At 29.8% G+C, this 13,199-nt stretch overlaps 1 protein-coding gene across 1 annotated transcript in view; it reads left to right on the forward strand.

Moving 5' to 3' along the window:
- Positions 1-362: 362 nt before the first annotated feature.
- Positions 363-13,199, forward strand: part of LOC111620457 (beta-1,3-galactosyltransferase 1-like) — a 19,750-nt gene continuing 6,913 nt past the window's right edge. The window contains exon 1 of the mRNA XM_023362381.1: positions 363-399. The gene's annotated coding sequence lies outside the window, so the exon portion shown is untranslated. The remainder of the gene's footprint in view (positions 400-13,199) is intronic.

The following is a 13,199-nucleotide window of genomic DNA, read 5'->3' on the forward strand; positions in this document are numbered from 1 at the left end:
ATTATTCGTAAGTTCAACCGGATATTCATTTAGTGCATGTTATTATTATATACTTTTATTGCTTACTTTTATGTGATACGAGTATTTGTTAAATGTATAGCGAAAGTATTTATATCAGAAAAGTTTAGCTGTTAAAGAAAAAAAAAAAACTCCATTGTTTACATTCAAACATTTTAATCAGATAAATAAAAATCAAGATGAGGTTTACGCTACTTAAAATTAAGATTTTTAACAGTATATACGGTATATATTATTGGAAAATAGGTAGTAGATTCAAAAAATCGTTTCTATAACGCCAATGGGGGATTACTTACTGTTCCGTATCCTAGCAACAGAAATTAAACAAACGTTTTGTTCCGCAGACTAACTTCGATAGGGAACACCTGACATACAGTTCAGGTAAGTTACCAATTTAAGTCTAATTATCAATAATAGGTCAAAGAATTTATAGTTTCCGAGCATTACCTAGGTCAAAAGCATTTACAAGCGAATCTTTCCATCCCATACATTAAATTTAATAGAAGTTACAAAAATGTTTTAACAATGGGAGAAAAAAACTGATNTGCTGACACGCACGAATTTTTTATAATATATATGTATATATATATAAACTAATTTTATTTAAAGTTTATTATAACTAGATGTAGTAGATAATTAAACAAAAATTTAATTCAATAAATTTAAACTGAAAATCTAATATACATAAACTTCGACGTTTAAAGTATTTTTTAAATATTTAAAATATTAAAATCTAGAATATTTTTTATACATAAATATCATCTAATAAATTTACTTTTTAAATCAACTTTTATAATTTTAATATTAATTTATTCTATTTTCTATTAATTAAAATAATGATTAATATTAACAGTGATAAAAATCTTACAATAAAAAATTTAATTCTAAAAGCAAATCCTTCCATTAAAGGTTACAATTTCCATTTTTATACCTTTATTGATCTAAAGGTAATTTCCCCATTACAGTTAAGTTTAAACAATCCAAATTCCAAGATATAAATTGAATCTAGAATGTCATTAATTGAAACAAATAAATCGATTAATCGATTATTTATTTCGATTTGACATTCTTCTAGATAATTTTCAAATGGGTTTTTCTCAGTGATGTCATCATATTGATTTAAAAGTGGGTCTAATTGTTATCATTAAATAAAGCAATGCTAAAACGTTTAAGGCAAACTACATTATTTATATGATAATGTACTGTACAGAGGGGGGTGCAAAAGTAGATGTACAATTATTATGATGAAAATAATATAAAAGAAAAAAAAACATTTATTTTTATGCATAAATTAAATCAGGGATACAAAATAATAATAATAAACACCAAACTTTTGTACCCCTCCTGTATTCGATAATTATTGGATTATGGCATTAGAGAGGGGAAAAAATTCAAAAATTTAAATTATTTATTACAATGGTAATAATGAAAATAAAACTGGTAAAAGACCAACTTTCATAATACATTTTCTTATAATTAGCAAATCGAATCAAGAATTGATTGATTATGTAACTTATATCACAAAAATTAGAGTGGATCCACCGTAACTATTCAGTCGTGGAAGTATTGCTCTATTCTTATATTCTATCAATTAATGAAATACTCCCATAATATTGAAGATACTGATAGGGCATTGCCTTAACTCTTCCGTAAACGTCAGATTACTTTTAACCATAGTTTGACACAGGACAAGATTCGAATAGTCTCTATTTAATACAAGTAAGTTTCAAAAACAAGTTATTTCATCAATTTTTGATTATGTACACAGAAATTAGAACAATGAAAAGTATTTCCTATTTAAAATACAAAGCATTCTGAGCATGGTACACGTATAACAGTAAGTTTTCTTCGCAATCTTCTAAGTCATAATGCTATTTTTTGATGTTTTTAATTGTGCAATTGAGCTTGCCTGAATCATATCATATATAAAATTACAGATGACTTCAATATATACTATTTGTATTACTTTGAAATTACTTTCGTTAGACTAATTTATTATTATCTTTGGGGAAATCTAACTTTTACCATATGATGAAGTAGCAAATATAAAGTTTATGTGAATTCTCTCTAATTTATTATATTATAATGGTTTAAACTACAAGTCTTTCTTCAGTATTTTCTTGTTTTTCTAAAGTACGAGCGTATCTTCCGAGATATATTTAAATACTGTCTTATCCTTTCTTCAGCTGAAGTTCACAGTTGGGTGTTAAACTTTGGATTATATTCGTATCTTTATTCTAAAAATGTGCTTCGAGTTTCTTTTGACAAACTCCTCTTTAGCTTGTAGGTGCCTATGTAGTGCCTCTATAGCCTGTTGCTATATTCTACTCTTGATGACATATTTCTTATATAGACTACTTATAAAATATTATATTTATAAGGTATGCTTATAGATAGATTTTTTAATACTTTGTACAGTATCCTATACTGTGTGATTGCTTTAATTTATTTTAAAAATTAAAGAAAAATGAAAAATCTCTCAATTTTTTCAAAACTAATAAAACGATTAAGTATTAAGCATTACGAAATGTTGAATTAAATACTTTATATATACTGTATACTCTATACTTTACTTGTATATTACTCAATACTTTATTTTGAATTAAAATTTATAAATTTCTATAGCCTAGTTTCTATAATAGAAATTAGGATAATAAATTTTTTCATCAGTTGTCATTGATATATAGGCCTATTTATCACTCATAAAATTTAATGAAGTAATCACGGATAATAAATGTGAAGGAAATAAATTAAAAAGAAGCGATTAATAACGATTATATAAATTATTCAGAAAGAAGGGAATCTTCTAAATGCTTAGAGAATATTATTTCGATAAATCAGTTTTAAATTAGCCTGAAAAATTAATTAACTATACGTTAATTTACAGCTTATAATTGCAAAATTGTGAAAGATTGAATACAATATAAATGTGGAAATCTATGACAGAGTAACAAATTGCAATCTAGTAAGTGTGTCAATAAACCAAAGGATGCAAATAAATTACATGTTTAACGATTTATTAATTCAGATTTGACTTTCATGTACATGGACATCGGCAGAAAGTTTTTCAGGAAGGCAAAGCTCGGAGATAATTAATTCAATACATTTTTATTTAATTATTGTTTTTTCCACAAGTAGATTATAGAATACATGCTTCAAAGCCTCCAGTGGACGAGGGTGTAAGGCAGCGGCGCCCGCACACTATGAAAAAGAGGGGACACAAGCTATAAAAAATGAATATGGTACATTAAGCAAAGAGCTTCAAGTCCTATGATTCAACGTCGGATCGGCGCTCCCGCAAAGTGGCGCTGATTGCATTCGGGCTAACTTGGCCTTGAAAACAAGGAATGGAGTTTTGGTCAACGTATGACGAAGTTGCATGGGTCAATGGACAAATATCGTTCATTAGTTTCTTTTACATTTGCAGAATAGGCTAGAAGTCACGAATTTTCTGATGTTTGGGGGTTCCTTTGGTGATTAGGAAAAGGTCAATCGAGACGAAAAAGGAGTAGGTGCCCCAAGTTCCCAATGTACAGGCGTACCTGACGTGAGGTTACGTATCAGTCACTTATACGATTATAATTTGTGGAATGTTTCGCTCGATTCCATGAGTGGCAAAGTGTCCAGTTTGCCTCCTTCTGCGGATGACTCTGCTCATGGAAATATTGTAGACGAGTAAGATAAATAATATATATGAATTAAACTTCCATAGAAGCTCGAATAAATTTTAAATATCCCATTATAAATAGTATATTATCGCAGTACTTCAAAATTTCAATAGCAGAAAATTAAATTTTTATATTGAAAGAATCTTTCTTCTTCCATATAAAACTTTTAAAAATAAACATTAACCAAATAAAAATTTTATAGATTTATGTCTGCATTACACTATTATTGTCTACTTTATATTGTCCTACATTTATTGAGTGCCCACAACAAAGGATGAATTATATAAATTCAATATAAATCATAAAACACATATTTTCATTTAATGGTAATTCACATTTCCTTTAAATAGCTTTAAAATAATAAATATAAATGCATTTTATGCTATTTTTTTAATATGTAAAATATCACTAAATATATTATTTAACTAATAATATCCAGAACAATATAAGCTTTGAAATAGAAAATGAAAATGGTGGCAAGTTAAATTTTTGTAAATATTACTGTACAAATATATGATAATTTTATCTCTTTTTAAAAATACAGCAAACGATGTGACGTCGGAAAAGTAATCAATTTTTACTCCGGCACACCTATGTATATTAACATAAACATATTCAATATGTATATGAACAAAATTAAATTACGTACAAGTGATAAAGCAGACCAAAACATAGAAATCGAGCATATATACTACATCTTTCAATTAAATAACTACTCCAAAAAATTTTTTAAAAATGGCTACATAACCACACAATAAAAAACTCATACCTAAAACATAAATAATTTATAGAAAACTAGATTTTTGAAAACATCCAAAAAATATTAACACCATATAATATTATTCTAGCTCCACACTGAATGACAAAATCAAAAATTTCTTTAAAATCAAAGAACAAATTAATAGTAAAATAGATGTTTTGTTAAATAATAATTTTGTTAGAGTTTTACTTGTACTGTACTGTACGTGTCAAAATACTATTACGTAGCTGAAACGGGTAGAATGTTAAAAATTCGAATAACAATGAATGCTTTTACACCTTATTTTTAACGAGTTTTGATTACTTTTAAGGTTTTTATGTTTTACTACCTTTTTTCAGTCGATTTTTTTATATATTTTAACGAAAATATATTTATTTTTGCAGGTTTATCCTATTATCATTTTTTACAACATTTTATTATGTTTGTTTATTTATTTACTTACTTATTTTTTAAATATATATTTCAGTATTACTTATTTTATCCCATGGTTTTAATAATTTTATTCCAGCTGTCACTATAATAATTTTTAGGTACAGTAATTATATTTTTTAGAAAAATATTTTTTGTACGCGTATGTTAAATATAATTTAATATGTTTTGTAATTTCTTACATAGTTTTTTGACGATATATTTTATAAAATAATTTAGAAAGGACTGAAGAGGGGCATAAAGTCCTTTTTAAATTACAGAAATAAACCTACTTTTTCCATCAAAAGAAGGGATGTTGATGTTCCTGTGTGATTTGTTCTCGACTTTGTGCTAATTCCGAAAGACGTATACAAAATTATTAAGTTTTTTCGACAAAATTTAATAATGATTAAAATATTTACAGTATCTAAGTGAGGTTTCATTTATGCTATTTTCTTGGTTTTAAACGTTAAAAATTTAATGTTTTTTTTCTTTTCTTTCTTATTATCGAAAATTCTCGAATAAAAATAAAGAATAAAAAATAAAGAGCAAGAATAAAATTTTTATATAATTATTACATGATAAAGTTAAGTAAGATAGCAGTATATAATTCAAGAAATTCGTAAGAATCGTATTGTAGAAATTGTAGAATACGATATAAAGATCAAACAAGCAAAGATATTCATCATTGCTGATACCTTTATTAAGATACTCTTGTGTAAATAAAATAAAATAAAAATAATTTGACAAAACTGCGTCAAACTACTGGCTGACTAGGGCTATTTTGAGAGACTGAGGAGTTTATGGTTGCCATTAAAGATCAGGTCATAAACATTAAAAACTATAGAAAAAACATCCCAAAAAATACATCAATAACAAATGTCTCTTGAAGAAAATGCCAGATTCTGCCAGAAATAATACAACATATAACTTCCGGTTTCAAGCGCTTAGTACAAACAGACTATTTACATAAGCATAATCAAATAGCAAGTATAATATACCAAGATGTGTTTGTATATTACTTCACTCGACTTCAGATGATTAAACACTCAGGTTCCACACTACAAATATATTCCACAGGTAGTTTTAGAAAATGACACACACAGACATACTACGACAGGGTCATAAAACAATTTATTACAATAGACCTAGCATCACTCTCATCGATAAATGCAGCAAGATCGCTTATATAATACAGTAAAACCTGTCTATGGCGATCACCCACAGTTCCTTCAAAAAGTGGTCTTTTAGACAGGTGGTCGTCCAATACAGGTAGTGTTTTAATACCGTATTTCCGTACGTATTTTGCGCACTTTTTAGCCATTTCTACTAAGCAAAACGCGAGGTTAGCAAAAATAAGCGAATTTTTTCAACGATAGGGCTATATTGGTATTGTATTTTATTCTTATCGGATAACCTGATTTACAGGAGTCGTCATGATATTATAAGACAGATTTAACACCAATAAAGATTAATACAATACTCGCATTTTCTTGATTATAATGCACACTTTCTTTTTTCCGATTTAATTAATTCGACTCGGTTCTTTTCGTTCGCTCCTCAGTTACGTGTATTACGTCATCGATATACAAGCGCGTCCTATCTCTCCATCACTTTGCTTTTGGTTTTCGTTAGTTTAATCTTATTTTAAATTTAAAAATACTGTATTTTTTAAATATTTAATATTTTCTTAATTAATTAAGTACAATAAGAAAAATTATTAATTAATAATAAAACGATTTTATTATTTTTTCTCATTATACGATTTCATTACAATCGCGGAATCGAAAAAGGAAGTAAAACTGATTTTTGCATTAATGCGTTTATTGTTTTTTGAATATTTTGCCTGCGAAAATTACTTGGATATTATTTTTCTAAAAATATCGTGGAAATAAGGTAGGTTGATACAGAAACTATTTATCGCACGTGTACTGTATATGAGCTTCAAAATAAATAAATAAAAATAGATTTTATCAAACGATGAGATCAGCCGATTAATTGTATCGTGTACAATATTTTACACCCCCAAGGAAAATACTGTAGGTCTAGGGTAAAATAAATTTTGTTTTCCCACAGTTAAACTTCGCCGCTAATTGCTGTTGTGATAACTTTAATACGATCTTCTAACGACAGCACTTTGCATTTCGGACATTTTCCAACAAACTGAAATGAATTTCCTTTGTTGCTAGACTAATTTATTAACACCTGCACCTAATTTCAAGGGTGGGAGAAGTGCCCGGGATGGGTTCGAACGAGAGTTTAGACTAATTCATTATATTAGGAGGTGGAAACGTTGTTGAGATGGGTTCTTACAATAGTTTAGACCAGATACATTCGCGAAAGTGGTCGCTTATTACAGGTGTTGTATGTTGTTTCGGACCAAAAATCGATGCCCGCGGTCGCGTTTCACAGATGATCGTTTAATACAGGTAACTTATACGAAGACTCTATGGATAAACTATTCCGTGCCAGAAATTTTTGCCCGTTTTGACAGGTGCCCGTCGAATGCAGTCGGTCGCCTAAGCAGTTTTAGTGTATATATCTATGTTACAAACTCTCATAACGTAAAAATTGCTCACACCGAAAAAATCAACAACTACACTCCACTCGCTCAAGAAATAAGACAGATGTGGAGAATGGATAAGGTATTTATTGTACTGTACCTGTTGTCCTCTCTTCTACTGGTGTCATACCACATACACTACACAAGAGTCTAGAAGTGTTCAACCTTAAAAAAAACATATACACGGCACTACAGAAAGCTGCAATATTGAACACAAGTCACATTGTGAGGAAGTTTCTATATGTTGACACATACACCAATAACACAACTTAATGTTACACTATGCCTTGACTAGTTCGGTATAGCACTTGGCACCGGTATCAGCCGAGCCTGACATTCACAACATAATAATAATAATAAATTAATGATTTTCCACATCTTGTTTAATTAAAAAAATGTGGAAAAAAATTTTTTCCCATTTAAATAAAATATTGTATTTTAATTATTTTTGTTTTATGTACTGTACTGTACATGGGATTTCTAATACAAAAATCATGTTAACAAAATTCTGTACATAAAAGCAAGATTCTAGTAACAAACTGTCGCTCGCTCACGATTATTTGATAATAAATATGTTGACATGACGTGAGATATTATCTGTTAGCCTCGGAGAATAGAGATCAAATTTATAAGACCGGGATTTCCAGATAAACAAATTAAGCATTAACGATCTTATGAAGGATAATAGTTCGAATTAAGCTCATAGATTTGGAATTTAATGGAATTTTAAATTTATTTTACTCCTTCCCACAGTTTTTGTTTTATTTTTAATTACGATAATCGTAATTTTAGAATAGAGTAAGTAAAATTCTAAATATCTGCATCAAGAGAACATCTACCCGCTCTTTGAGTGATTTTTTTTTCTATTGATGCAGATATTCTAAATTTCGAATGCCATAATTAAAAATCATAAATGTGTGTAAATTATCGAGCTGCAATTTGAAAAAATTGTAGACCTATAAATTCCCACTGTCCTTCGCCTGATGTCCGTCCTTCCTTAATCTCGAGAACGGAGTTAAATAGATAAAAAGTGAGACCAGATATGGAAAGTTTAGAGGTATGGTCTCGATTAACTATATACGACCGGAAGTCACGTAATTTTTAAAATTAAAATGATTTTAATTTGAAAAATTGAAGATTTGCAGCTTGGCATTGTGACGACTGCACGATAAATAATTACTCATTTTTATTCCTAATTTATTTTAAAAAAATTTAAAAAAGATTAATCAATGAGAAAGTTATAGTAATCTTTTAGTTAAAATAAGCATATTATAGCAAATCTTTTCGTTTCGAAACGAAAAAATTCATGAAATTTTACACGAAATCTTCCAAATCGATTTCATAAATTTGAAGTCGAATAAAATAAATAATTAATTATTTGGTAAATACGTATTGAAATGACACTAATATAGACATTTCATTCAATAACCCTTGTCCTTTAACTACGTATGGTTTATAAAAAATGTTATTTCAATGGTTTTTTTTTTTAAATATATGTATGAAAATATATTTTATCAATAAACTTTAATTTAAAAACAGTTTTCCAAGAAAAATTGGAAACTATTGACATAAACGTGTATTTACATAATGGATAATTAAACGCAGATATAATGATTATATTTAAAGCTGGAGAGAAAATAGCAAAAAATTTAATAGTGTATTTTTTTATAACGTTTAAAATCTATAATTTTATTATGTTTTGTTTTCTATAGAACCGAATTTAAGCATTCGTTACGTGACAGATATTGAGCAACAATCATTTTTAGTTACGTGACGTGATATGTACCGTACTATGCACGTGAAGTTCCTATGTAATTGATAAGACATATCATTGGCGTGCGTAGCACGGTGTAACTACGACACTCGTATACACGTAACTAACTAAATAACCAACTTTACAGGCCTACATTCATCAGAAATTTTAAAAGATAATAGAAATAAATTATATATTATTATTGATATCGAAATTATTTTTATGTGTATATATAATTACAGGCTACATTAATTAATAAATTATTAATAAAATAATGGCTTATACGTGAAAAATCTAGCTTAGTCTTCACGCACCACACTTCTTTTTAACGTGGAAATAATACATCTTACTTAATGTTATTCATTATGCAAATTTTCAACGCAATGCGGTATGAAAGATGTAGATTTTCTGTATGACTGACTAAATTTTATTTATTTTCAAAGTGTGCTTACAATCAAATTCTTGATTTATTTATTTAAATTTTATTTTTTCGTATATAATGTATATCAAGAAAGAGTAAAGCCAAGTCAGTTTGGCTTATTTAGTTAATATTAATGGTGTACGAGTTATATTGTCTCTGCACGTACTTGTTGACTAGGTATACAGGTGCTCTGTCACGGTGAACAAATATCTGAACATGTAGAATGCATCCAACATCCTCATTTCTCTGATCTTGACTTCTTAGACTTTTGTTTCGTAAAATAACACGAAATTTAGTCACTTGTTCCAATTAGTAGCAGTGGTAGAAGTCGGAGAGACCAGTCTTTAAATACGTGACCAAAAACAAAATGGCTTCCAGGACCACTTTAACAAATAGTATGCACATTGGCACAAGTGTGCAGCTGTAGAAAAAGTTTATTTTAAAAGTGGCATATAAGATTTTTCGTTGTTGTGTAATAAAACGTTCAGTTTAGTTTTGATTCTATCTCTGTGAAATTCCGTTGGATATTTACACAAAACGAGATATTAGTAACCGAATTTTTAAATTTTATTAAAATATATACATAATTTTATGCTTTTTTTTATTTTGTTAGCTTTTAAAACACGCACAAAAATAAAATCTTTGCTATCGTAGCCTACATCTGGATTTACAATTGTAGACAAATTTTTACATTTTGTGTAGAATTGTAATTCTCGTTGAATGGAAAGATGTTAGCTCTGATAGTGGAGATTATTTACTCGATATCAGAATCATGTATGACGAGTAAATAAATGTTGAAAGAAATAATTTCCTTGTTATTCAATTGTTACGTTCGTAAATTTAAAACGGGTTAATATTTTAAAATACTGTACATACAAAAGATTCACTCGTTTAACACAACGAAGCACCGGTTAAAAAACCAAAAAAGTTATTATAAATGTAAGAATCTGGGGCCGATACTTTCTGTTTCAATTGATAAACTTAAACTTTAAAATTAAACTACTTTAAACTTTTATCCTTTTGTTTGCAGTATGAGTCACATAGGGACTTTTCAAAGGAAGTTCTTGAGGAGAGATGTAGACTTTGATCAACTCTTCTCTCCTCAGGTGACTAGAATCGTCCCTAATTATTGGGCACACGAAAACCTATAAATAGGGCCAAACACAAACGCCCAATGATGAAATTGGGAAACAGAACTCTAAAGAACATTCGTGTCCAAACCGAAAGAGTTTCCATCCAAATGCAGAAACTGCGGCAAACCCGGCCAACGATTGAGAAGAAAATAAGGAACCGAAATTGGGGTATTATATTTATCTTAAATATGTAAACTCTCTCTCTCTCTCTCGTCAGAATAATATTAGTGAATTGAATTTATCCTAACTGGTATCGGGATTCTCAAGGAAAGATTACACGGGTTTTTTCCGAATTATTTTCCATCCTGAATATGGAACGGGGTTATCCCGGAATCCCCGCTTTTCATATAAAAACACTTCACTATTATCATTAGTTTAGGATAATGTTTATTTACATGACGACGCTTCTCCTGAATTCAAAATGGCATCCAATATGTTTTCGGGAGTTTCATCTGCATCTATAAAACATATTGAAATGTATTTCTATAGAATAAATATGTTTATAACTCAAAAACTTAGAATTATTATTTAGATCTATTGTCCTTTTTACCTGTTTAATTTCATCTGATTTACTTATAATAAAGTTCAATTCTATACTATAATTCCGCATGTAATCCATATAATGGTGATGGTTTCGTCGTTTTATCATCGACTGCTAGCATTTGATATTTACTCGAATAAATTGTGGAGAAAGTATAAAAATCTAAATGAATTATTAAGGATCTGAACGAAAAATAAAAGTACAGTCACACCTCGGTTTAGCGTCATTGTTTATTCGTTTTTGAAATTGTTACTAAATCGAGTATGACGCCGAAATGAAGAACTTCAAACAATAAGAGTTAAGGAAAGACAGTCAGACGACAGTGAAAATTTATGGATCTACAATTTTTTTCAAACTGTAGCTCATGATTTTTAGCATAAAAAGTTTGACGTAAAACTACGTCTTTCCCCGTAGAACCTCGAGTTTACGAATGCAACAAAAACATGCCATACTTTGAATAGTTCGAAACTATTAGAATGATAAATAACACATTATTAGATAGGTTATGGAACCCTGTTTATAACAAAACAAGTTGCATCCCTTTACTCCTTAACCCTGAGATACAGTCACATTAGAAAGTTAAGCAAGTGCGCTAAAGTGAACATCAACTGAAAGTTACTGGAATTAGTGGAATGTAAGGAGCTTCAAAAGTCCACGCGCCAAAGAGCATTTCACTCGATTTCTTTCGACTCTAGGCCATAACCTTCCGATTCAACTGCACAAATTGAGCCCGAACAGTGAGAACAGATAAAGATTGATGATATCGATCCAAATTTTTCAACTTACACACCTAGCACGAATACATCGCCAGTCTTCATAAGTCCTCTGGATAATGAATGCATTACATCTCAAACCTTTATGCCACCGATGCATTCTAAATCTAGACAAGAATAAGAGCAAGGACTAGAATATCCATATTATCAATTAATTGATTAACGCCGTGGCCAGTTCCGGATATGTCGGGCCTCGTCCCTCACCGCCTGGCCAGGGGACCTATTCTGAGTAGTATCGTTAAACTAACGAATACAATAAAAACCAGTTTCTATCGGAACCACGCGAATCGCATTTAATCAACTGTGATAATGCTATTCCGAGTCTTACGTTTCGTTTTCGGTTCCGATAGTCACATGCAATAGTTAAGCTGTTGTTATCGATCAATCTCGAGCTGCCGTTAGGAACGTAACGAAAGTGTAAACAACATGGCGTCTTTTGGTGTAAGAATGATTTAACTTCACGAGCAATTAGAAAGAGAGTTAATGCCCCCACCAGTGGGCGAGTGGTTTCCGTTGCCGCTCATCGTAGTGGTGACCAGACCCTAAAGACTGGGAGGTTCGTCGTGGGTTCGCACCACGGTCGGACAGGCTGGCTGCTTGGAGTTTTCCGGGTTTTCTCCTTGCCTATAACGACTGAATATGAAAGTCCTCCCGGAAGGCATTTATTTCCCGCGCGTACGTATGGCTGTTCGATACAGCCGGCTATTCGGTCGCCTAGCGATCATACACAAGTCTACTCGGAGAAAGAGCCTACATTGAGCTAAAATCTCCATATAAACACCATCGAAGAAGAAGAAAGAAAGAAAGAGAGTTAATAAATTATGTTGTATTGCTTAATTAATTAAAAATAATTACCTTAACTATTTATGAATATTGTATAAATAATGTAATTGCTTTCTTCTTAAAATTTAAAGTAAGTAGCTATAGCGTGAACGTTATTTCTGAAACAAGTTTTATTCGCATATGTATAAACTAGCTTACCCGTCGCGCATTGCTGCGATCCCAGAAGAAAAGAAATTCAAGCAAACTCGTTATGATAAAATTCAATTTACATTTTATCATTTTTATTGAAACTTATTATTATTATTCTTCATTTTCATCGGGAAAACATTTCAAAGTGTCGTTTCAATTCTATTTATTTATTGGAGTGCTTGTGGATAC

The sequence above is a fragment of the Centruroides sculpturatus genome, unplaced genomic scaffold, assembly GCF_000671375.1.
Source record: "Centruroides sculpturatus isolate CEXI.00-Female unplaced genomic scaffold, Cexi_2.0 scaffold28, whole genome shotgun sequence".
NCBI lineage: Eukaryota > Metazoa > Arthropoda > Arachnida > Scorpiones > Buthidae > Centruroides > Centruroides sculpturatus.